The 27,271-nt window shown below is 44.9% G+C and overlaps 1 pseudogene across 1 annotated transcript in view; it reads right to left on the reverse strand.

Annotated features, from left to right (window-relative positions):
• Positions 1-1,030: 1,030 nt before the first annotated feature.
• The window catches only part of LOC149128656 (F-box/WD repeat-containing protein 12-like), a 40,031-nt pseudogene continuing 13,790 nt past the window's right edge, over positions 1,031-27,271 (reverse strand). The window contains exons 4-11 of the transcript XR_016214927.1: positions 22,073-22,236; positions 21,697-21,815; positions 18,122-18,331; positions 6,913-7,071; positions 5,089-5,299; positions 3,608-3,784; positions 3,074-3,195; positions 1,031-1,997 (exon numbers count right to left, since the gene is read on the reverse strand). The product of XR_016214927.1 is annotated as an F-box/WD repeat-containing protein 12-like (transcript). The remainder of the gene's footprint in view (positions 1,998-3,073; positions 3,196-3,607; positions 3,785-5,088; positions 5,300-6,912; positions 7,072-18,121; positions 18,332-21,696; positions 21,816-22,072; positions 22,237-27,271) is intronic.

Consider the following 27,271-nt stretch of genomic DNA (forward strand, 5'->3'; position numbering starts at 1 on the left):
CTGCTCCTATGTCCCTCAGGCAGGCCTGTAAACTCAACATTCCTTGTGATGTTCAATCCCTTCACCATGTTTTCAGCAAAAAACCCTATAATCCCTACCTAACATTTCCCTTCATCTGAATGTAACAGCTCTTACTTTTTTGCCATGTTGTACAGATGTCTAACAACTACTTCTCTTTCGTCTTCTTCCCCTGCCCTCAGTGCCATCTCTGGAGTGCCTCAGTCTGGTCATCTTAACACTTGAGTTCAGCATTTCAGAACATGCTATGATGAACTAGAAGAGCAGTGCCCTCAACCCACCGGTTTCAAGAGCTAATGAATGACTTGGGCAAGACTGTGTCAAGTGTTGGCAACACAGGATATAGCTGCCTATGGTAGGCATATAACTGTCCTTAAAGGACAAGTATAGAAGATGGGCATTTGGTGCAGTGGTCAAGCAGCTGCTTGAGATATCCATAATCCATTTGAGTCCTGGCTGTACTTCTGATCCCAGCTTCCTCCTAATGCACACCTTGAGAGGCAGCAGGTGATAGCTCAAATACTTGGGTTTCTTCCACCCATGTGGAAGACCTGAATGGAGTTTCAGGATCCTGGCTTTGATTTGGCCATTGTGAACATTTGGATGGGAGATCTTTCTGTCTCTCCACCTTTGAAATAATTAAGTAAAATTTTTAGAAGAGCAATATTGAACATATTGTGTATGGAGCAACCAAAAGTAGTAGACTGTAGTAAACAGCTGCTTTTTTTTTTTTTTTTTACTATTTTCTATTTTTGAGAGATTTTTCCTTCCTATTTTTGAAGAATTCTGAATTGCGAATCTTGGTTGGGAGCTCCTACTATTGCAGATGAAGGGGGCAGGCTCTCCCTTTCTCCTACCCTGGCCTCAATGGTATGGGTGCATGACCTAGGTACAGCACAATCACAAGCATGCACATGTGCATATACATGTGCAACCCTCCCCCCACCACACACACACACACACACACACACACACACACACGGCATTCTGAATCTTGTCCCTCCCTAGGAGCAGCAGGGAAGTTTTTCAGAGGGTGGCTGTGGTGCATATTCACTAACCGTGACAGCAGCCCAGTGGCAGCAAAGGGCAGAGTCAGAGGATGACGACACAACACAGCCTGGGACTGCCCAAGCCAGACCACCAGAGCAGATCTAGCTTGTCTTCTGCCTGGTTTCTCCAGCCTTCCCAAGGACCCAGTGGGCTGCTCCATTTTCTTCCAAGAAATTCCCTTTATGGTTTTAATTGGTCAGTGTCACCTCCTGTTGCTTGAAATTAAAAACTCTGAAATGCCCATTAATCCAGAGTTGTTTTGTTGACCAACTCCAGAGGGCACCATTGATGCAAGTAAAAATGGCGGTCCTTAAGTCATGCAACATGGTGCCATAAAAGTCATCAACGTGGCAGCACGAACTACATACTAATGTGTGTCTATAGCACATAACACAGACTAGAAAGATAAAAATATTTACTTAGTTACATATTTGGACAACAAAAACAATAATGTTATAATCCCAATACGTTAAGTGTGGGCTTTGCAGTACCTACAGACTCACATTCAACTCCTTTCTGCCACTTACTATCTGCATAGCTTCGGGCAGGTTGCTTAGCAGCTGGAAGATGGGCTATTCATTGGCTACTACTCTCATTTTGAATTTCATTTTCTTTGTCTGGAAAACAGGAACAGTAACAACTACTTCACTGGCTTATTGTGAGGATTTCAGATTAAAGCCAAAGCCCAATGCTTGGCACACAGAAGGCATCTAGGGATTTCTAATTTCTTTTCCAACACTGATAACATAACCTATTTAGTCCTTGGATGTCTACAAACCCATTACCAAAGTGATGGCATCTTCAACTTGGTGTAATCATTTCAGCCATGCTCCACTTTGAAGCAGTATGACCTTAGAACTCTTGTTCCACTGCTTCTAGCTTCTATGCCTACAATATTCATGCTGTCACTTTCCACGTGGGTATATCCCCTGCAAAGAGAAGGGGAAGACTGGGCATTAAGATGAGAAAAAGACAGACTTTTTTTTTTTTTTTTTTTTGACAGGCAGAGTGGACAGTGAGAGAGAGAGACAGAGAGAAAGGTCTTCCTTTGCCGTTGGTTCACCCTCCAATGGCCGCCGCGGCCGGCGCACCGCGCTGATCCGATGGCAGGAGCCAGGAGCCAGGTGCTTTTCCTGGTCTCCCATGGGGTGCAGGGCCCAAGCACCTGGCCATCCTCCACTGCACTCCCTGGCCACAGCAGAGGGCTGGCCTGGAAGAGGGGCAACCGGCACAGAATCCGGCGCCCCGACCGGGACTAGAACCCGGTGTGCCGACGCCGCTAGGCGGAGGATTAGCCTAGTGAGCCGCGGCGCCGGCCCGAAAAAGACAGACATTTAAGTGGCAAAAGTCTTCCCATGAAGAGGGAGCTCAGCCTCCATTCCATCAGACCCATTCCCACTTCTCCTTTACTCTGGGATTTGATTCTGTAAACAAGTACTGTCACATTCTCTTGTTAGAATAGTGGTTCTGGGTCCTCCTGACAGTGGCTGCCTGAGTTACAATGATTTTAGATATCCCACAAAATTCTAAAAGAGGAGAAGGGCAGTTGGTTTAATCTTGGCGAGTCTGAGCCATCTCCCTACAATTTAGAATTATGACTTCCTGAGCAGCCTCATGTTCTCTTGACAAAGGAGATGGAACAACATGAGCTTGACAGGTGCAGTCATTTTCCTGGAGTCAAAGTCAGGGCCCAGCCCAGACCTAGCTGCAATTCTCTATGGGGCTTTGTGCAAAACATCCATATCTATAAGCCTGTTTTCACCTGCAAAACATGGATGATGCCAGCTGCATGTGGTAGCTTGCACACTACAGGAGTCACGTATGTAATACACAGTTCTGACTGTCAATTGGTTTTTTGACAGGGAACTGAATGTGAGCAGTGACTTGCCTCAGACCCATTAACTAGTTTGAGTTCCCTGAGTTCTCTGATATTCTCCCAATATTACCTTACAAATGCCATGAAAAACCATTTACAAGCAGAGTAAAGGATAACAAAGGCAACTACCTGGCCCATCTGTGAGATCCCTCAAGCAAGTGACAGCAGCTTTTGAGAACTGGGGATTTATTTTTCTTATTCCACACATAGACTCACAAAGAGCAGTCAAGGGATGATGATCGGCTAGGGTCCTGTAGATGAAAAGGCAGGAAGGCCAGTACTGTGACACAGCAGGTTAAACTTGCAACACAGGCCTCCCATACTGCAGCACTGGTTGGAGTCTCAGCTGCTCTGCTTCTGATCCAGCCCCCTGCTAATAACCTGGGAAAGCAGCAGAAGATGGCCCAAGTGCCCTGCCACCCAAGTGAGAGACCCAGATGGAGTCACAAGCTCCTGCCTACAGCCTGGCCCATCTCTGGCTGCTGCAGCCATCTGGAGGGTGAACCCATGGATGGAAGATCTCTGTCTCTGTCTCTCCTTTCTTTGTTACTCTGCCTTTCAAATAAATAACTGTTTAAAAAGGGAAAAAAAAAACAACAACAACAACAAAGTGTGGACTGCTGAAGGTGGGGAGCTGTCCGTAGGCAGGGGTACTGCACTCACCACGCACACAGACGTGATGGGCCTCTGGTGGTCCTGGAAGGCTGCCAGCTGCCGGCCGTATATGGTGAACAGCACCAGCTTCAGTCCAAACACCAGTAGGAGCACCTGTGAGCTGTGGCTTTTCATGAGGTGTGGAGGTATCAGTGTCTGGCAATGGGAAACTGGCAATCTGTTGTACTTTTAGAAATAAAAAGAGAGAGAGAGAGAGAGAGAGAACAGATTGATTTCCCTGGAATAAACACAGGCCTCGAAAACAGCTTTGTAGTTAGAACTGCATTCAATCCAACCCATACATTTCCTCCCCCAAATTACCAGTTCATTAGCTCTAAAATACTGATGATGCCTTAGTTACAGGGAGCAGAAAGATTAAATGCAGTACCCAAATATCCAAAATCAGAAAGGCTCCAAAATCTGGAACTTTCTGAAGGCCAAAAGGATGCCATAAGTAGAAAATATCACGCCTGACCTCTGATGCTTTACCATACACAAATTTTGTTTCATGCATAAAATTATCTAAAGTACTTATATAAAACAATTACTGGGCCTTGAATACAAAGTATATATGAAACAAATCCACTTTCTGTTTAATCTCGGGTTCTAACCCCAACATAACTCATTATGTATATGCAGATGTTCCAAAATCAGAAAAAAAAATCCAATATCCAAAACACTTTTGGTCCCAAGCACTTTGGATCATGGATACTCAACCTTACTATTCAGGAAATGGGGCTCCCTCCCTTCTACCCCTTTCCATCTACGACTGGGTGATAAAAGAAATGGCCACATGAGACCTATATGACATTTTCCAAAAACTACTGTTGAAGAAATTGTCTTTTACATCGTATAGCAGTCCTTTTCACCAGGAAAAAAAGGTCCTCTCATGAAGATTTCATGTGTTTTCTCTTATCAGACAAGGATATACAGTACACATCCTATTATCCTTTTTTCCTCAGCTGCCAGGAAGCTCAGAGTAAAATTTGTAGTCAAATAATGATATGAAAACAAATAGACATAATATCACAGAAAACATGCTAAAGACCACAAATAAGGCCTTTTGGAGCAATATAGGGCTTGGGAAATAAAGTGGACGGAATGGAGAAGGCTGGGGTTCTATTTTTCCTACTGGACCAAGAGCTCCTTGGGGAAGAGATAGTTATGGCTTTTATTCACCTCTGTATGCACTCAGTGCTGAGAGAAGAGAAGTCAGAATGGATGGAAGCAGAAATATCAGCTAGGAGAAGGGAGGCTAAGAGCGTCTGAATCCCAGGACCATGCAGGCTGCCCAACTCTTACCAGGAGCTCAACCACTCGACCAGTGCATACAATCACAACACCTTTGCAGGGCCACTATGCCATCATCTGAGTATTTCACTGTGAAGAAAAGAGAATGTCCCAAAGGGAATCTGAGAAACCTGTGCTGCAAGTGTTATACTGTAAGGGTGGGACACACAGACCTGCTGGGGCCAGCAGAGGGCCCTTACCCAAAATGTCCACTTCTTCCCTGGACTTCTCAGCCCTTAGCTCATAGGTGGAGATAATCAGCTGCATGCCATTGTCATTTCAGTGCATAGCAATCAATCTGGATGCCTCATCAGGGGCGCAGCAGGCATGGAAACTCAGCCGGATGGAGAGGGCGGTAGAGGCAGGAGTCTCATCTTCAGATGGGAACAGCAGAGACGGTGTGTAGAATACCTGGGGGAACACCCTGCGTGGTCACATGGCTGCCGAGGGGCTGGTTTCCCAGACCCAAAGCATGTGGAAACACCACCTCTCATGCCCACACCCACCTCACTGGGCTTGCAGGGCAGCCCAGGCCCCCGGCACATCCTTTCCAGATCAGGTCTGGACCAGTGGTTTTTTGAGGCTGATCCCAGTCCACATCTGGCTCCACTGGAAACACAAGGCTGGGCTGGCCCCAGTGAAGTCAGTACAGAGGTGAACCAAGTAAATGAGATTTCCGCTTTTGAATAGGTGTGGTCACTGTTCTGCTGTTATCCCCAGTGTTTTCCTGCATTTGTCCTTCCTATCTCCAAGGCCCTCCTCTTGGCCCCAGGACTGACTTCCTGTAGCCTCTCTGCGCTGGCTGCTCTTCTGTGACTGCTCAGCCCCTCAGCTGCAGGTCCTTACTCTCTCTGCCCTCCTCCTTTACAGACCACAGCCAGCAGTCTGCTGTCTACTGTGCTATAATATCTCATTCAGGGCCTGTCACTCAAAAGGTGCCTTATCTCCTGTCATTGACTAGCTGTCTCTGCCTACAAGTGGTCAGGACTCTGAGTCACGGGTAGACAGGGGATGAGGCACCCTCTCACAAATGCTTCCTTCTACATAAGCAGATGCACCTTCCATGTCACCAGGATCACCTCCACACCTGACCTGCCCACTCCCACCCTCACCCTCACAGGAGCTCTCTCTGTCAAGCAGTTCCTGAATGTTTCACCGGGATTGTTAAGGTCGAGGTACGTCCACCGCCCGAGAAACGACTCCAGGAGACTCTCCTATGCAAATTGCAAAGGGTTTATTATTTTTCCAGCATGCTGGGGCTCTCTGATCATGCCAGAACAGAGCAGCCCTGAGGAACTAAAGTATAGGGTTTATAAAGGCAAAAACCACAAAATCGGGGTGGGGGGGGGGAATGCACGGTTGCTATACACGGTTGCTAAGATCAAAGGAGAGTACATAGTTACTGGGGTCAACATAACCCAAGACCTGAGTGAAATTAATATCCATTATAATCTTAACAATACCAGTTATAATTTTACAATTATTAATTATGATCTTGACATTAATTCAAATTATGTGTAAGACATAGACAAATCACATCTTTATCATTAACCCAGGTGCAACCTTTCTACTTTCAAGCTTGAGTGATCATGCTGGGGGGTTTTTGTGCTCTGCCAAGGGTGATGTAGTGCACTGCTATTGTCCGACTGTTTGAGATCATAGTTGCAGACCAGAGTCTCACGGTGGGGGGGTGCTTTCTCAGAATGGAGTCTCAAGTGCTCCAAAATGGAGTCCCTACTGTCAAGGTGCTACTTCAGGATGTCCCTATGGCCCCAAACTGTTCAAAATGGAGCCTTGCCCAAACAGCTCAGGCTGTGGGCCATGAGCCAGGTCCCAGGAGTGGACTCTGCTGTGGGGAACAGACCCAGGCAAGGGGCAGAATGTGACTCGCAGTGAGCAGCACTCAACCAAGCCACACGTGCCAGGCTGTGGAGTCAAGCTGCCTTGAACCCACATCTCACAGCCTTGTCCTCCTCCCATGAAGCAGCCAGGATCCACAGAGAGACAGCTGAGCAAGCACTGACCTTTGGGCCCGGGTGTGAATTCTGTGTGGATGCACACACCCACTTGCAGTCAGGAGAGCACACGAGCTTTATGGGGCTGTTGGGAAATGCAGTCACCTCGGAGACCAGTTGCAGCTGAGGCAGCACCAGAGTATAGAGGTTCCCTTCAGCACAGGCCACCTGCAACAGAAAACAACCCAACCTGGCTAACAGGTTCTAAGTAACAGGAGAAAGAACTGGTGTCCTACTGCACAGTAGGATGATTATAGATAATAATATACTGTGTATCTGAGGGGCTCAAAAATATCATGGAAAAATATAATTGACAGATAAGTTTATTTTGGTGCCAAAACTCTGAAATCTATGTATATAAGAAGTTCACAAAATGCAGGTTATGAACAAACAATACACAGGGGCCAGTGTTGTGGTGCAGAATAAACCACTACCTGCAACGCTGGTACCCCATGTGAGTACTGGTATGAGGCCCAGCTGTTCCACTTCTTATCAAGCTCCCCACTAATATGCCTGGAAAAGCAGAGGAAAATGGCCCAGGTACTTGGACCCCTGCCATCCACACGGCAGAATGCAATATTCTGGGTTGACAGTTTTCTTCTCTTAATACTTGGACTATATCTCTTAAGAATGGCCATTCTCTTCAAGCCTGTAGGGTTTCTGATGAGAAGCCAGATGTGAGTCTAGGTGGAGATCCTCTGAGAGTCATCTGGAGTTTCTCTCATGCACATTTTAAAGATGTTATTTATTTATTTGAGAAGTAGAGTTACAGACAGACAGAGGGAGAGGAAGATTTACAGACAGAGAGGGAAGGATGAAAAGGTCTTCCATCTGCTGGTTCACTCCCCAAATGGCCGATATGGCTGGAGCTGAGCCGATCTGAAGCCAGGAGCCAGGAGCTTCTTCTGAGTTTCCCACATGGGTGCAGGGGTCCAAGCACTTGGGCCACCTTCTACTGCTTTCCCACACCATAGCAGAAAGCTGGATCAGAAGTAGAGCAGCCAGGACCAAAACCAGCACTAGGATGCCAGCACTGTAGGCAGAGGCTTAGCCCACCACACCATAGTGCCAGCCACACATTTTAGAGTCTTCTTTATGCTTTACTGCGGAAAGTTTGACTACAATGTGTCGTGTTGATGATCTTTTTCGGTCATGTCTGTTAGGAGTTCTATGTGCTTCCTGTACTTGGACGTCCCTTTCTTTCTCTAAATTAGGGAAGTTTTCTGTAATTATTTCACTAAATAGGCCTTCTAGTACATTCTCTCTTTCCACACCTTCAGGAGGTCCTAAGACCTGTATGTTGGGTTGATAGTATCCCATAAATCTCCAACACTGTCTTTAAGTTTTCTAATTTCTCCTTGGTTTTTTGTTTGTTTGTTTTGTTTTTTTGGACTGAAAGATTTCCAAAGATTTTTGTCTTCTAACTCAGAAAGTCTTTCTTCTGCCTCACCAGTTCTATTGTTAAGGCTTTCCACCACATTTTTTATTTGATCTACTGAATTCTTGGTTTCTACTATTTCATTTTGATTTCTCTTTTAAAAATCTCAATCTCATGGGAAAAATTTTCATTCATGTCATGTATTTGTTTCTGATTGCTTTTGAGTATTCTTATTATTAATTTTTTAAGTCCATTTCTAGCATTTCATCAATCTCTTTATCTTCACATTCTAATATTAAAATGTTGTTATGTTCCTTTGGGGATCAGTTAATGCCATATTCCTTATTCTTATTTCTTGAATTTCTGTATTTATTTTTAGGCATTTGTGGAGTTAATTGTTGCTTTCTTTCTCCTCTGATAGCTGAATATATACCTACCATTTGACTCAACCATCCCACTCCTGAGAATTTACCTAAAATAAATGAAATCAGCATATGAAAGAGTTATCTGTACCCCCATGTTCATTGCAGCTCAATTCACAATAGCTAAGATATGGAATCAGCCCAGATGTCCATCAACTGATGACTGGATAAAAAAATTATAGAATATATACACTATGGAATACTACACAGTGATAAAAAAAAAATGAAATCCTGACATTTGCAACAAAATGGATACAACTAGAAACCATTACACTCAGTGAAATAAGCCTGTCCCAAAAAGACAAAACCCACATGTTCTCTCTGATCTGTGGTAGTAACTAAGAGTACCTAAAAAGTAATCTATAGGAGTGAAATTGACACTTTCTTATGCTATAATTTTGAACAGCCCTTGTCTTGACTATTGAGGAACAATGTTTTTTGTTTGCTTGTTTTTTTTTCTTCATACTGTTTGTTGAACTCTCTACTTAGTGTTGAGTTAGTCTTATGAGTATAAAGTTAACTGAAAATAGATCTTTGTAAAGAAATAGGAATGGGAATGGGAGAGGGAGGAGGAAGAAGGGTGGGAAGAATCACTATGTTCCTAACTGTGTATATATGAAATGTATGACATTTGTATTCCCTAAATAAATAAGAAAAAAAGAAATGGAAAACACACACACACACACAAAATGAACCAAATGACACCCCAACATGAGGGCAGCAAGCAAGTCCTGAAATATCTGTTGAGGGAGCTACTGCCTATTCACAGGAGGGCACCCGCTAGTAAATTGTAGATCTGCCTTAGAATATTTCTTCAAATACATGGGAAAAAATGAACACACTTCAACAACACGTAAGTCTCCAGAGCAGAAGCCCTGAGCCCCACCCTGCAGCAGTATGCATGACCTCCCCGTGCCCTTGCTATTCATTGGTGCAAGCACCCTGGTTGTACTACAGGCTGCTCTGTGTCCTGCCTGTCATACTTCGGATTTAACTTACTCCTTAGAAATCTTTCTGCATTAGGGAATATCTTCTTATGACTTTTTCATCTACTACACTGATGGAAATTTATTTACAAATTTTGTTAAAAGGAGCCGGTGCTGTGGCTTTATGCGTAAAACTGCCACCTGCAGTGCCAGCATCCCATATGGGTACCAGTTCTAGTCCGGCTACTCCACTTCTTTTTTTTTTATTATTTGACAGAGTTAGACAGTGAGAGAGAGAGACAGAGAGAAAGGTCTTCCTTCCATTGGTTCACCCCCAAATGGCCGCTACTTCCTCTTGGTCTCCCATGCGGATGCAGGCGCCCAAGCACTTGGGTCATCCTCCACTGCTTTCCCGGGCCACAGCAGAGAGCTGGACTGGAAAAGGAACAACTGGGACTAGAACCCGGCGCCCATATGGGATGCCAGCGCCACAGGCAGAGGATTAGCCAAGTGAGCCACAGCACCGGCCCCGGCTACTCCACTTCTGATCCAGCTCTCTGCTATGGCCTTGGAAAGCAAAAGAAGATGGCTCAAATGCTTGGACCCTTGCACCCATGTAGAAGACTCCGAAAAAGCTCCTGGCTCCTAACTTTGGATTGGCTCAGCTCCGGCCACTGTGGCCATTTGGGTAGTGAATCAGCAGATGGAAGACCTTCCCGTCCTTCCCTCTCTGTCTGTAAATCTGTCTCTCAAATAAAAAAATTTAATTAATAAAAAGGATTAACATGGCTGGCCCCATGGCTCACTAGGCTAATCCTCCACCTGCGGCGCCAGTTGGAGCGCCAGATTCTGTCCTGGTTGCTCCTCTTCCAGTCCAGCTCTCTGCTGTGGCCCGGGAGTGCAGTGGAGGATGGCCCAGGTCCTTGGGCCCTGCACCCGCATGGAAAACCAGGAGAAGCACCTGGCTCCTGGCTTCAGATCAGCACAGCACACTGGCTGTAGCAGCCACTTAGGGGGGTGAACCAACGGAAAAAGGAAGACCTTTCTTTCTCTCTGTCTCTCACACTGCCTAACTCTGCCTGTCAAAAAAAAAAAAAAAAAAAAAAAAGGCTTAACACAAGATATTAAAAAAGAAAAACCTACTCTTTACTAAGACACACAAGGAACCAATTTTGGACTTTCTTTCTTTGTAACTTACCTAGAAATGGCTGTTATGACCATCCAAGAAAATACAAATATTTCTAAATGTGCAAGAAATGGCAGGTAACATTCACACAAATAAAAACAGTGAGAAACACTTAGTTTATGAAAATCTTTCTCCAAAGAATGACCAGGAAGAGATCTATAGCCACACCCCATATGAAATAACATAAAATTAGCATTTGCAGATATGACATAACACTCTGAGTCAGAAATTCAATACTCATCCACTCTTGCCCCTGCTGTCTTAGTGCTGCTCTTGCTGGGAGGACACCCTGCTTGGAGATGGTGGCCACAACAAAGACAAAGAAGCTTTCACTACAGTTGAGCAAGTCTGGCTCTATGTTGTTGTGAAAACTGGAAAGCACATGCTGGAGTATAAGGAGATGCTAAGGATGCTCAGAAGAAACGGAGCAAAACTTTTCATGCTGTCACCAACTGTCCAGCATTGAGGAAATACAAACACATAGGCACCTGGACTTAAGATAGGTCTAAGGTTCCACTAAACCCATTGTGAAGTTAAAAAACTCAAAGTTGAACATTCTAAGTCCAGATGTTCCTGGACTTACGGTGGGTAAATCTTTTAGGAAGTCATAAAATCCCAACTCAAATCCCTGAAAGTTGGGGACCACCTGGAGAGTCTCATACCATGTTGGCCAAAATTAGTGTCCACCACTTCAGTGGCAATAATATTGAATTGGGCTCAGCATGCCCCAAGTATTAGCATATGCTCCCTGGTTACCATTGATCCTGATGACTCCATTACTACTCGAAGCTTACCAGAACAAGCTGGTGAAATGAAAATCATAAAAATTTTTCTTTAATAAAACTGGCTAGACATTGTGGGCCCATGCTGCTCTGAGCCTCCAGGGGGTGTGGCCTTCAGGCCACCCACCCCATGCTTGCTGGCCTATATGCTCCTCCATGTGGCTGGCTCCTGATACTCGGTATGAATCCAGATTCCTCTCTCTTTTAGATAGAGCCCTCACTCTCCTATGCATTTCTCTCACTGAATAAAAGCTTTAAAAATTGAAAAAAAAAAAAAACTGGCTAGAGCATGTTTATAAAGAAAGAGGAGGGCATTGTGACCCAGAGGGTTAAGCCACTGCTTTTGACACCCATATCTCTTAAGAGACCCAGTTCAAGTCTGGCTGCTCCACTTCTAATCCAGCTTCCTACTAATGCATCCAGGGAGGCAGCAGTTGATGGCCCAAGTGCTTGGACCCCTGCATCCATGTGGGAAATCTAGAAGCAGCTCTGGGCTCCTGGCTTTGGCTTGGCCCAGCCCCAGACAAGGCAGCCATCTGGGGAGTGAACCAGGGGATGGTTCTCTCTGTCTGTCTCTCTTCTCTCTCTCTAACTCTTTCAAATAAATAAATAAATCTTTAAAAAAAAAGATAAATATGAAAACAGATAACAAAAATGAAATAAGGAACTAAAAATAATCAGATAAAATAGGCCATGAATATCCAGTAAACACAGAAATGAAGTTCCTACAAGGAAAAATTAAATATTTTACACAACTAATATTTTAAAATAATGTAATAAAACTGGAAGGAGCCTGGGATCTATGCACTGAACGGGTTCACCATGTTCCTGGGAAAAGTGACTCAGATGGTCACCTAAGTAATTAAACTACTGAAGTTTAAGATAGACATACTGTAATTAAACCACTCAAGTTTAACTTGATAAAAAAAAAAAAAGTCCCTGAGGCCTTGAATTTAAAAGCTCAAAAATCTAACAAAGAAAGTGAGTCAGGTTGGCATTATACTTTTCAATAAAAATACAAAAAATGAAATAATGCTTTCATCAAACTCAAGAGAAGTGTGAGGCATGGACTTCATGCTCAGCCAGACTAACATCATTTAAACAAGCAGTTTTAAACATCCAAGAACCGTGGCCAGTGCTCTGGCATAGCAGGTAAAGCCACCACCTGCATTGGTGCTGACATCATATATAGGTGCTGGCTCAAGTCCCAGCTGCTCAATTTCTGATCCAGCTCCCTGCTAATGCACCTGGGAAAGCATCAGAAGATGCCCCCATGTGGGAGACCTGGAAGAAGCTCCTGCCTCTTGGCTTCAGAACAGTCCAGCTTCAGCTGGCAGAGCCATCTGGGGAGTGAATCAGCAGATGGAAGATCTCTCTTTGTCTTTTTCTCTCTCTCTGGCTCTCTGTAACTCTGCCTTTCAAATAAATAAATATTTTTTAAAAAAATCCAAGAACTGTGTTCATGAGCCCTTCCCCAGGATAAGCTTCCTCAAAACAAGAGAGGACAGGGACTACTTCACCACAAGCAGTGTATGAAGTACATTAAACTGTAAACTGAAGAGTTAAAACTAGAGGTAGGGAAAAGTAAGAACAGCATATAAATGTTACATGTTCTCAAAAAAGAAGAAATAAAGCATCATTAAATGGCACAAGAAGGGAGAAACATATCACAGAACAGTTTATTGATTGCCATGGGTATAACAGAACACCATTTAAAGCCAACAACATAAACTAGTGCAAGCCTAATAAAAAGGAAAAACTAGTTTAAGGGAACCACAGAATGTATTATGATAAAGGCAACCACTACAATAAAAAATATGAGAGGCTCCCTAAATAACAAAAGGTATTACCTCTTCCTTCCCCAGCCTATACGTGAAAAAGGAAAGCAACCAGATACAGAGAACGGAAGCCAGTAAACAAGCCACATCATGCAGTAAACCTAACAAAATAAAACACAAGGTTAGGGGCCAGCACTGTGGTACAGCGGGTTAACACCCTGGCCTGAAGCGCCGGCATCCCATATGGGTACTGGTTCTAGTTCTGGTTGCTCCTCTTCCAATCCAGCTCTCTGCTGTGGCCTGGGAAAGCATTGGAAAATGGCCCAAGTCCTTGGGCCCCTGCACCCATATGGGAGACCAGGAGAAAGCACCTGGCTCCTGGCTTCAGATCAGCGCAGCTCCGGCCATTGTGGCCATTTGGGGAGTAAACCAATGGACGGAAGACATTTCTCTCTGTTTCTCCTTCTCACTGTCTGTAACTCTACCTCTCAAATAAATAAAATCTTTAAAAAAATAAATGACAACTTATTTACTGAAATAAAAGATTTTCAGGTTAACAAGACACACTCCACAACTCTGTGCTATATTAAAGAAAGCACTGAAAACAAAGGTCAACTGTGAAGGAAAAAGTAAAGGCACACCAAGCAAGTGCAATTAAAAAGTAAGTGTAGGGGCCAGCGCTGTGGTGCAGCAGGTAAAGCCACTGCGTCAAGTGCCAGCATCCCATATGGACGCTGGTTCGAGTCCTGGCTGCTCCACTTCTGATCCAACTGTCTGCTATGGCCTGGGAAAGCAGTGGAGGATGGCCCAAGTCCTTGGGCCCCTGTATCTGCATGGGAGACTTGGAAGAAGCTCCAGTATCCTGACTTTGGATCAGGACAGCTCCAGCCATCGCAGCCAACTGGAGAGTGAACCAGTAGATGGAAGACCTCTCTCTCTCTCTCTTTTTCTCTCCCTCTCTCTCTCTCTGCCTCTCCTTCTCTCTGTGTATACCTCTGACTTTCAAATAAATAAATAAATCTTAAAAAAAAAAAAAAGTGTAAGACCCTGACAGTGCAGAGAGCAGGATTCAAGCCCAAGCATGAAATGAAACCATAGTCACTTTACCATGTATTCAAAAGGCTATAATTCACAAAGAAGAAATATTTGCAAGCACCTATAATCAAAGAAACACCACATCACCTTTACAAAACATACACAAGGAGAATTAGTGGAATACATCAATAAAACTAGTATTTAAATATTTTTCACTATTGTTATGAAATAAAAATAATGATAATTCTGCTCACAGTCTAAGGTCAAGTAGACAAAAAGCAAATAAATAAGAATTAAACAATTAATAAAGACTACAACATACATTTGGGCCTCTGTACCCCAGTAATAGAGAATACACCTTCCTTGCACGCACACATCAGACAGTCACAAAAACTGAATATACAGTCCACTTGTGTGGAAATCTCAATACATTCTATAAGGTAAAATGAGACAAAGTAGAAATCAATAATCAGATTTTTTAAAAAGTAGGGGGCCGACGCTGTGGCGTAGTGGGTAAGGCTGCCACCTGCAGTGCCAGTACCCTATGTGGGTGCCAGTTCGAGTCCCGTTCTCTGCTATGGCCTGCGAAAGCAGTAGAAGATGGCCCAACGCCAGGTTCTAGTCCCGGTTGCTCCTCTTCCAGTCCAGCTCTCTGCTGTGGCCTGGGAAAGCGGTTGAAGATGGTCCAAGTGTTGGGGCCCCTGCACCCGCATGGGAGACCAGGAGGAGGCACCTGGCTCCTGGCTTCAGATTGGCGTAGCTCTGGCCGTTGTGGCCATTTGGGGAGTGAACCAGCAGAGGGAAGACCTTTCTCTCTGTCTCTCTCTTTCACTGTCTGTAACTCTACTTGTCAAATAAATAAATAAAAATCTTAAAAAAAAAAAAAAAAGAAGAAGAAGAGGAAGATGGCCCAAGTCCTTTGCACCCATGTGGAAGACCCAGAAGAAGCTCTTGGCTCCTGGCTTTGGATTGGCAAAGCTCCAGCCATTGCAGCCAATTGGGGAGTGACCAGTGGATGGAAGACCCCTCTCTCTCTCTCTCTCTCTCTCTGCCTCTCTGTCTCTCTGTCTCTCTGTCTCTATGTATCTCTGACTTTCAAATAAATAAATCTTTTTTAAAAAATGAACAAGCCACTGCTTAATCAAGGAAAGATTAAAAGAAAGCATACACATACCAAAAATAAACTGACAAAGGGGGAAATAAATATATCTTTTTAAATAATTACTTATTTTGTAAGTCAGAGTTACAGAGAGAGATTTTCCATCTGCTGGTTCACTCCCCAAATGGCCGCATAGCCGGACCAATATGAAGCCAGGAGCTTCTCCTGGGTCTCCCATGCAGGTGCAGGGGCCCAAGCACTTAGGCCATCTTCCACTGCTTTCCCAGGCCATAAGCAGAGAGCTGGATCAGAAGAGGAGCAGCCAAGACACAAACTGGTGTCCATATGGTATGCCAGGACTGCAGGTGGAGGCTTAGCCTACTATGCCACTGGGCCAGCCCCTAAACAAATATTTTTTTAGATAAATAAATAAGTTTCCAAAATTTCAAAGTGTTAAGATGTACAGAGAGTCTGGTAAAGATTCAAGGGCAATGTTTTGTCCATTTAACATGTGTTTGTTTTTTCTTACATACTCAAAGGTGACAGACATATTTGTTCATGCAGTGATATTACAGTTAAAAATCATTCATTAGCAAAAAAGGAGAAACAGTCTCAACCTGACACAGCAATCAGAAGCATTCTTACTTTGTATTAAGCTGAATAATTGTTTCTAACATTTATCTATACCCAAAACACAAGTATCTTGAAGGTTCTTGTTAATGCATTAGAGGAATTTATATGTCATAAGTACCTTTTAAAATTTCACATCTACCTGTAGTATCCACATAATATGTTGGTTAATTTCCTTATGAGTCATATGATGGAAAGATTTAAAGATGCATTTGAGGGGCAGTGCTGTGGCGTAGTGGGTAAAGCTGCCACCTGCAGTGCCAGCATCCTATATGGGTACCAGTTCAAGTCCCAGTTGCTCCACTTCTGATCCAGATCTCTGCTATCACCTGGGAAAGCAGGAAGATGGCCCAAGTCCTTGGGCCCTGCACCCACGTGGGAGACACGGAATAAGTTCCTGGCTCCTGGCTTCGGATCTGCCCAGCTCCAGCCATTGTGGCCATCTCGGGAGTAAACCAGCAGATGGAAGACCTCTCTCTATGCCTCTCCTCTCTCTCTGTGTAACTCTGACTTTCAAATACATAAATATTTCAAAAAGAAAGATGAATTTGAGAAAAATTGGAAAGGAATTGCATTATCATATTGTTTCACTGTTACATGTAACTTACTTAAATTTCTGTTCATTAATTTACATTCATTCAATTGCATAAAGCAAATTCGGAGGAAAATAAATATTTCATTATGTATTTAATATTCTTGTTTGTTAAGTTCCTCTCCTTTATAGGATTAGATTTGTTTAACTATTAAATTGTTCCTGGATGTCTGTTCTCCTTTTTTTGGGGGGAATACCAGGTGCCCACACCTTTGATACTCCTTCTCCATGTGTGAGTGATCTATTTCCATCTGAGAACCATGTCCTTCACCTGGTATAAACACCATCATTACTTTTCTCCCTGGTCAAACGTTCTCCAGGGTCGAAGAACAGTCTCTAAACTAAATGTCCCAGAAACTGGAGGCCTTTAACATCTTGGGCAAAGGATCGCATTTGGTCAAAGAGGCTTTCCTGAGTTGGGCCTTAGAAAGGACTTGAAAAACAGGGATGAAGGATAAGAATGCAGCGGTCAGGGTGAGAAGCTCAGAGACTCATGAATACTGATGCAGAATAAACTAAATGTATGGAAGGTATGGGGAGCTAAGAGGAAGAATGGATGTGTGTTTGGCAGTGGGCGTTGGGAGGGAGCAGGGGAACTGCCAAGGAAGCAGGGGCCTGGCAGGAGTTAGAGCTGGGGCTCGTGGGAGGCAGTGAGGCAGGAACTGGAGAGGGTGTCAGGTGCCAGGTTCCACATGTTGCCCAACAAATTTCCACTCTGCTGATTAAAACTTACCTTTCCTTTCTATGTTAATATTAGACAGTGCTCTTTGTACATGTGTTAGAGGGTATGCATCTGCCTTCCTCATCCACAGAGTTTTAGAAAATACTGTTGGGTTGACCTCAACTTAGTGTATTTCAAAGACAGCCCATACCTAGCCTGTAATCTCTTGCAAGATTTTGAAACAGACTTTCGTTTGCTTGTTTTTTAACTTGATTTCTAGCATTACTTTTGAATCCAAGGTTGCTTCCCTTTGAATGAAAATGATTGCAAGATGAATCTAAACAGAAATAACTGGCATCAGAAGTCAACAACAACAACAAAAAGAATACAGCAGTCAGAAGAAAATGTAGGTAGAAGAAAGTGTGAGCAAAGGCCTAGAGAAAGGAAGGCAGGGGAGTGGGAACAAAAACCCTAGAAGCCCACAGAGCTGGAGCTCATGGTGAAAGAAAGGGAGAGCTACACTAGTAGATCTGCAGAGATTTGCTGCTGCCATGTGTGAAACCAATAGTGAGGACAAGAGTTTGCGCTCCTCGTGGTCGGCAAGGAACAGCCTAAGGGAATCTGCGTAGGACAGAGGCACGGTCCCCCTGGGACAGGGACCTAGCTCATGGTGGTGTCCACAGCCTGGGAGGAGGCAAGACCCTGAAAGGACTTCTGAGAGCCACTCACCAGCAGGAGGCGGCCCTCTGGATGGCCACAGGCTCCCAATGAAGAAAGGTAGGTTGGTAGGAAGAAGGAGGCCCACTCCTGCCCCGTCTCTACTTTGCATGCTTTGATCAATCCCTGTGTGTCCACTGTGACAACCAGCTGCAGCTGAGGGTAGGTCACCAAATTCACCAGAGCGGCAGGCTACAGAGGGCTGTACCAGATCTCCGTGCCCTGGTGATGACAAAATTAGCATAAGGACTGACATGGGATCCATTCATTTTGTAAACATGTTATAGTTTTGTGCATTCAACCCACATACATCTACCTGTGCCTACCCTGTGCCAGGTTCCACAGTATACACACTTCAAGGTGACACAGGTTGAAAGGATATGACCCCTCCCTACAGCACCATAGGAGAACAGTAGAGGAAAGAAGAGAGTCCTAGATCAATGAAGGGCAGTAACCTAGCTGGGGTTACCCCATGAAGACTCGGCAAAACACCAGGGTGGCTAAGCATGTGAGTGTGGCATTTGTTCATATGCTGTGTCTGAAGTACTTCCAGTGGTTACCTGAGCTCAACTAGATGGGGAGAGGCAGGTGCAGGCTGAACAGGGAGGGCAGATGCAACAGGGGCCTGGGCTATGCACTGTTCTGTCTGCAAAGAACTGTCACACGCATTACCTCACTTGGTTCTCATGGCAGCCCAGTTTCATCTGTAAGTAAATTCTGGCTTGTTGATATGAATAAACAGTTGCTGCTGCACAGACAGCAGCTGCCCTGCTCACGCCACCTCTGTCTTTTCTGGGATGTGCCCTGAGACACAGCCACAGCCAGCCCTGACCAAAAGAAAACAACCACCGTAAGCTGACGCCACTCCATTTTCTCTCCTGGGATTTTGAAAATGGAAACACAGAGGTTTCGAGCCCAGTGACACTGCCCAAGACTTCCTCCCTAGTCCCCAGGCCTGCCTGGGAAGAGGTATTCCCAATTTGTGGTCATTATGATCTCTTTAACACATTTTGTTACTTTTATCATAATTTCTCTATCTTTTTCCAATCAAGATACCTTAGTATTCCTCTGTCAATTTCTCCCTTCCCCATAAGCTGATTTCTGTTGCTTAAACAAGTAATGTAACAATCACCAGTACAGACCTTAGCACTAGGGACTGGGCTAATGGCACATGAGTCTCAGAGAAATATAGAGTATTTACCAGTGGCTGGTACTAAAGTGAGCAAAAAGCAACACAACTCCCTTCCTGTTTCAGAATGTAAAAGGACATTCAGGGAAGCAGAATGCTGGAGCGTGCCAGGCAGTTCCTGCTACTTGTCCCTAACCTATATGCTTCCCATGGGAGGGAAACCCAGGCTACGACCCATGAGGACTATGGTGGCTGGGATCAGATGACGCTTCTGCTGGCACCAGACACAGTGATGCCAGAGACACCTTAAAACTAAGAATTCTCCAGGATCAGAGGACAAAACAGCATGGGAAAACATAACACAAATCAATATAGGCAAGCAGTCTAAAGTACAGGAACATTATAAGTATACAGAAAACAGAGCACATTTTTAAAAAGATTTTATGGCCTGCACCGTGGCTCAATAGGCTAATCTTCTGCCTTGCGGCACCAGCACCCCGGGTTCTAGTCCCAGTCGGGGCGCCGGATTCTGTCCCGGTTGCCCCTCTTCCAGGCCAGCTCTCTGCTGTGGCCAGGGAGTGCAGTGAAGGATGGTCCAAGTGCTTGGGCCCTGCACCCCATGGGAGACCAGGATAAGCACCTGGCTCCTGCCTTCAGTTCAGCGCAATGCGCCGGCCGCAGTGCGCCGGCCTCAGCAGCCACTGGAGGGTGAACCAATGGCAAGGGAAGACCTTTCTCCCTGTCTCTCTCTTACTGTCCACTCTGCCTGTCAAAAAAAAAAGATTTTATTATATAAAAGTGTTACAGAGAGGGAGAGAGAGAGAGAGCTTTCATCTGCTGGTTCACTCCCCAAATGGTCGCAATGGCCTGGTCAAAGAGAGGTGCCTGCAACCCTATCTGGTTTCCCACATGGGTTACAGGGGCCCAAGTATTCTGGGCCATCTTCTACCTCTTTCCCAGACACATTAGTAGGAACTGGACTGGCAGTGGTATAGCTGGGACTTGAACCAGCACTCATATGGGATGCAGGTGTTGCAAGTGGCAGCTTAACCTGTCTCACTACAACTCCAGCCCCTGAGCCCATTTTTCAAAAAAGAAAGATAATCATTAACTTCAGGGAAAGAAAGGGGTAATCAGGGGAGAGGGCTGGATCAAAATTTGGGGGCTGGTGTTGTGGAGTAGCAGGCTAGGCTGCCACCTGAGAAACCAGCTTCCCATATGGGTGCTACTTTGAGACCCAGCTGTTCCACTTCTGATCCAGCATCCTGCTATGCACCCGGGAGGACAGCATCGGATGGCTCAAGTGCTTGGGCCCTGCACCCATGTGGAAGACCCGGAGGAAGCTCGTGGTTCCTGGCTTCTTCCTGGCAAAGCCCCAGACACTGCAGCCACTTAAGGAATGAACCAGTGGATGGAAGATCTCCCTCCCTCCCTCCCTCCCCTTCTCTCTCCCTCCCTCCCTCCCTCCCTCCCTCCCTCCCTCTCTCTCTCTCTCTCTGTATCTCTGTGTTTCAAAAAAAATCAAAATAAATCTTTTAAAAGAAAATCCAAAGTTTGGCTGTTGTAGTAAGAATGGATATGAAAAGTATATATAAGCGCCAACAAAGTTGGAAATATTAATCAAGTTATGTAGATTTTAACCCTTAGTTTGCAGAGAGGTGTGACTACAAGCTGTAATTATCTGGGAAAAACCACCCCGTAGGCCAGCACCAGCCCCAGTGGGGGGCATTACATGATTGAAAGGTTTCAGAAAAAAGTCCAACCAGCTTGGGGCAGGCGCCATGGCTCCCTTGATTAATCCTCTGCCTGCGGCGCTGGCATCCCATATGGGCACCAGTTCTAGTTCAGGTCTCTGCTGTGGCCCAGGAGGGCAATGGAGGATGGCCCAGGTGCTTGGGCCCCTGCACCCGCGTGGGAGACCAGGAGGAAGTGCCTGGCTCCTGGTTTTGGACTGGTGCAGCACCGGCCGTGGCGGCCATTTGGGGAGTGAACCAACGGAAGGAAGACCTTTCTCTCTGTCTCTCTCTCTCACTGTCTGTAACTCTACCTGTCCAAAAAAAACAACAACAACAAAAAAGTCCAACCAGCTCACAACAAAGGTACAAGGAATAGCACCACAGCTGTCCTCCCAAGCACGTGCCAACACAGCCCCCACAAGGCACTGCTGGTGAAGTCCGCCTCCCTGAAGCAGTACAAAGCCAAGAGCATGTCATCTGACGTCATTCTTACTGGAGTTTCAAACATGGGTCTGCCACACTAGTTACCATGCTAGTTACCTGGCTTGGTAACTGAGTCTCTTGCAAGCTCAGATTTCTCATCTGAAATATGGAACTCCCACTCTCACCTCTGTTCTCCATGCTGATTACACGAGCTCATAAAGACAGAAGACCTGGGATGAAGGACCCAGTTAGGACTGACTCAGTCTCATTCTCACCTTCCTTCCTGGGGGCCAGTTTACCTCAAGTAAATCCCAGGCACGAACAGTACGGTCCACAGACACAATATAGACCACGGGCTTCTCCCTCCCATCAAACCGGTACTCACTGGATGAGATGTAGACCAGTTTATCTATGTATCCTGGAAGACAACACACATACACAGAAGGCCTGGGATTTGAACATTCAATGTAGTGAAGGGGCAGACAGAAAAACCACTCCTCTCTTCCTGACTCAGGAGCAAAACAGGTGCTCATGCAGGGGACAACGTGGATAGCAAACATGCACTCATCACCTGGCATTTTCCAAGTGACTGGCTGACATGCCGGATCCCATGAGACTCAGCCAGAGGGATGAGCAGTAGGCATGGATACAGCTGCTACGTTATCCTGTTCGTACCTGTATGCCCAGAAAGTGCTCTGCAGATGAAGCCCTTCCCCGGTCTCCCAGAATGCATTCGGAACTCCAGCTCAGATCGGCAGAGATAATACTCTTTCCAAGTTTGTGCGCCCAGGTCCAGCTTGGAGACCTTGTAGGATGACCAGCGTCTCAGACACAGCTGCCTAAAAAACACCCACAATTCCAGGAAGTGTACAGCAATCATGGATTTTTGGAACCAACAGACCTAGCTTTGAATGACCAATTATTGGCTGTGAAACCTACAACTCAGTTTGCCAATGAAGGCCTCAATTTCCTCTCCTATAAAATGAGGGAATTGAATGACTGCTCACTAAGTGTCAGACTTGAAATGCTCTTTATATATCCAATCAATCTTCTTAACAACCCTATGAAGCAGGACCTCATTTCCATTCTACATGAAGACACAGAAGCAGAAAGAAGTTGAACAACTTAGCCAAAGTTACGCAACCTGGACAGTGGGGCAACCGTAGTTCAAAATATGTATAATCCACTATATGAAGAAGTAGAAGAGCAGAGCTGGTAGGCTCCAAACATAAAGATAAGCAACTTGAAATACTAATTGATGGATCTGAGCACTGTATACCTGTGTTGAGCTGTAGAACTGTGTCCCATTAATGTGTTATGGGGACGGTGTTGTGTAATAGTGGTTAAAGCCACCATCTGTGATACCAGCATCCCATATAAATGCTGGTTCAAGTCCTAGCTACTCCACATCAAATCCAACTCTCTGCTAATGGCCTGGGAAAAGCAGCAGAAGATGGTTCAAGTGTTTGGACCCCTACCACCTATGTGGGAGACCTGGAAGAAGCTCCAAGCTTTGGCCTGCCTCAACTCCAGCCATTGTGATCATCTAGGAAATGAACCAGAGAATGGAAGATTCTCTGTCTCTCCCTCTCTCTCTGTAACTCTGCCTGTCAAATAAATGAATAAATCGTTTTTTTAAAAAAAAATTCTTCTTTATCTCTAATAACACATTTTGTCCTGTAGTCAATTCTATCTGGTGTTGGTAAAGCCATTCCAGTACTCCTGGGTACTGTTTGCATGGTATATCTTTTTCCATTGTTTTATTTTTTAAAAGATTTATTTATTTATTTATTTGAAGGGCAGAGTTACAAAGAGCAGAGGCAGAGAGAGAGAGGTCTTCCATCCATTGGTTTACTCCCCAGATGGCCGCAATAGCTGGAGCTGCACTGATCCAAAACCAGGAGCTAAGAGCTTCTTCTGGATCTCCCACACAGGTGCAGGGGCCCAAGCACTTGGGCCATCTTCACTGCTTTCCCAGACCATAGCAGGGAGCTGGATTGGAAGTGGAGCGGCAGGGACTTAAACTGGTACCCATATGGGATGTCGCCACTGCAGTTGGTGGCTTTATCTGCTATGCCAGGGCACCAGCTCCCATTTTTTTATCTTTAATCTATCTACATCTTTTAATATAAACTACGTCTTTTGTAGACCACATACATCATATATTTTTATTTTATCTATTCTACCAATCTCTAACTTTTTATTAGAGTACGTAATACATATAAATTTAATGTAGCTGTCAATAATAAAGATATATTGGCTGGCGCCGCGGCTCAATAGGCTAATCCTCCGCCTTGTGGCACCAGCACACCGGGTTCTAGTCCTGATCGGGGCGCCGGATTCTGTCCCGGTTGCCCCTCTTCCAGGCCAGCTCTCTGCTGTGGCCAGGGAGTGCAGTGGAGGATGGCCCAAGTGCTTGGGCCCTGCACCCCATGGGAGACCAGGAGAAGTACCTGGCTCCTGCCATCAGATCAGCGCGGTGCGCCAGCCACAGCGCACCAGGCACGGCGGCCATTGGAGGGTGAACCTTTCTCTCTCTCTCTCACTGTCTACTCTGCCTGTCAAAAAAAAAAAAAGGGTATATGTATGTCACTTTTTTAAAAAGATTTATTTATTTATTTGAAAGGCAGAGTTACAGAGAGGCAGAGGTAGAGGCAGAGAGAGAGAGATCTTCCATCTGCTGGTTCACTCGCCAGTTGACTGCAACGGCCAGAGCTGGGCTGATCTGAAACCAGGAGCCTGGAACTTCTTCTGGGTCTCCCACATGGGTACAGAGGCCCAAGAACTTGGGCCATCTTCTGCTTCTTTCCCAGGTACATTAGCAGGGAGCTGGATTAGAAGTGGAGCAGCCAGGACTTGAACCACTGCCCATATGGGATGCCGGTACTACAGGCAGTGGCTTTACCTGCTATGCCACAGTGCCAGCCCCATATGTATGTCATTTTGATATTTATTTTCTAGATCTTATGGCTTTCCTCCCTTCTCCATGACTGCATTCTAAAATAAATAAAAAATAATTTCCTTATTTGAGAGAGAGAGAGAGAAATCAATCTTCCATTGGCTGACTCACTCTCCAAATGCCAAGCAAAAGCCAGAATCCTGAACTCTACCCAGGTCTCCTACTTGGGCCATCTTCTTTTGCCTTCCCAGGCACATAAGCAGGAAGCTGGATCAGAAGTGAAACAGCCAGGACTTGAATGGGCACTCCCATATGGAATCCTGGCATCACAAATGTCTGCTTAACTCGCTGGACCACAACACTGACCCAACTGCTTTCTTTGTGGAGTTAAATATCCTCTGGCATATTATTTTAATTCCTTTTGCATTTTTTCTATCATATTTCTTCAGTTACTTTTTAGTGATTACTTCAGAAATTATAAAATTTTTAAGAAAGATCTCTATGTCTCTGTCTACAGTTCTTAAAATAATTTTCATTTATTTATTTATTTGAAAGGAAGAAAGAGACAGACAGAGATCTCCCCTTTGCAGGTTTGCTCTCCAGATTCCTGCAACAGCCAGGGCTGGGTTCAGCCAGAGCCAGAAAGCAGGAATGCAATTCCAATGTTCTACATAGGTGGCAGGGGTCCAACTACTGAGCCACTATCTGCTGCTTTCCAGGGTGCACATTAGCAGGAAGCTGGAATAAAGAACAAAGCTGGAACTCAAACCCAGGCACTCCAACAGGGGATGCAGGCATCCTAAGTGGCATTTGAACCAACAAATGCCCACCTTGAGCTTACAACTTAAATCTTAGTTTATAATAATCTAGTTTTGGGGACTGGCACTGTGGTGCAACGAGTTAGCGCTCTGGCCTGAAGCGACTGCATCCCATATCAGCACCGGTTCGGGACCCGGCAGCTCTGCTTCCAATACAGCTCTCTGCTATGGCCTGGGAAAGCAGGAGAAGATGGCCCAAGTCCTTGGACCCCACTCGCATGGGAGACCCGTAGAAAGCTCCCTGGCTCCTGGCTTTGGATCGGCGCAGCTCTGGCCGTTGCGGCCACCTGGGGAGTGAACCAGCGGATGGAAGACCTCTCTCTCTCTCTGTGCAACTCTGAATTTTAAATAAATAAATAAATATTTTAAAAATCTAGTTTTGATTAATACCAACTTAACTTCAATAGTATATAAAACCTTTGTTTGTACATAGCCCTATTTCCTCCCTGTCTCCTTTGTGTTACTGTCAAAACTTACATCATTTTGTATTGTGTATCAATCAACAGAAACTTACACTTACTGCTTTATGCAGCTGTCTTTTAAATGATAGAAAAAAGAAACAAAAAGCATATTAACACCTTTATATGTTCCTATATAGCTAACTTTATTGGTGACTTTTAAAAATTATTTGAATTTATTATTTTATTTGAAGACCACAAGACAGAGAGAGAGATCTTCAATTCACCACTTGATTCCCAAATGCTCTCAACAGCTAAGGCAAGGCCAGGCTGAAGCCACCAACCCAGAACTCAATCCAGGGCTCCCACAGTGGGGCAAGGACTCAACTATTTGACCCATAATATCGTGCCTCCCAAGATGCACACTGGTAGGAAGCTGGAATCAGAATCAGAGCCAGGACTTGGACAGAGTACTCCAATACAGTTGACCCAAGCAGCATCTTAACTGTTGTGCCAAATATCCATCTCTATTGGTGGTCTTTGTTTATTCACTTGGATCGATTGATCTATCTATCTATCTATCATCTACCTACCTACCTACCTATTTGAAAGGCAGAGTGATAGAAACAGGGAGATACAGACAGAGAGAACTTTTGTCCTCTGGTTCACTCTCCAAATGCCCCCAACAGCCATAGATGGCCCAGGCTGAAGCCAGGAACTCCATCCAGCTCTTTCATGTGGGTAGCACAGACTCAAGTGCTTGGGCCATCATCTGTTGCCTTCCCAGGCGCATTCACAGGAAGCTGGATTGGAAGTAGAGAAGTAGAAGATCTGAATCAATACAGAATTCCAATATGGAACAAGGGTGTCCCAAGCAGCAGCTTAACCACCACAATACCCACCCAACCCAGTGTTCTTTCTTGTAGACTCCTTTCGTACTTCTCACAGAGCAAGTCTGCTAGCAACAAAAACTGAAGGATAGTTTTTGCTGAATATAGAATTCTTAGTGATAGTCTTTCTTTCAGCAACTTGAAAATGTCATCTCATCGCCCTCTAGGTGCCATGGTTTTTGATGAGAAATGAGTTGCTAATTTGTTTGGGGCTCCCCTGGTTTGTGAGTTGCTTTTCTTCTGCTGCCTTCAATATACTCCGTCTTGAGCTTCTGACAGGTGAATATAGTATATCTTAGTGTGGAACTCGAATATATTTTACTTTAGCTTGACGTCCATTGAACTTTGTATAAATGAACTGTTTTAACCAAATCTGGAAAGTTTTCAGTTACCAATTCTTCAAATATTCTTTCTTCCTTTTCCCCTTTACCTCTAAACCTGGGACTTCTATTATGCAATGTTGGCATGTCTGGTGGTATCTCACTGTCCCCCAGGCACTGTCAGATTTCTTTTTTTTTTTTTTAATTATAGAGTTACAGCCAGAGGGAGAGGCAGAGAGAAAGGTCTTCTGTGAGTTGGTTCATTCCCCAAGTGGCTGCAACAGCTGGAGCTGAGCTGATCTGGAGCCAGGAGCCAGGAGCACTTGGGCCATCTTCCAGTGCTTTCTTGGGCCATAAGTAGAAAGCTGGATTGGAAGAGGAGCAGCAGGAACACAAACAGGTGTCCATATGGGATGCCAGCACCGCAGGTGGAGGCTTAACCTACTACAGCACAGCACTGGCCCCTGTTCAGATTTCTTTATTCATTTTACTCATCTGTTACTCAGACTGGATAATCCTAGCTATTGCCAAAATGACAGATTCTTTCTT

The sequence above is a fragment of the Oryctolagus cuniculus genome, chromosome 1 (genome assembly GCF_051225735.1).
Source record: "Oryctolagus cuniculus isolate XC-2025 breed Fujian yellow rabbit chromosome 1, ASM5122573v1, whole genome shotgun sequence".
NCBI classification, from domain to species: domain Eukaryota; kingdom Metazoa; phylum Chordata; class Mammalia; order Lagomorpha; family Leporidae; genus Oryctolagus; species Oryctolagus cuniculus.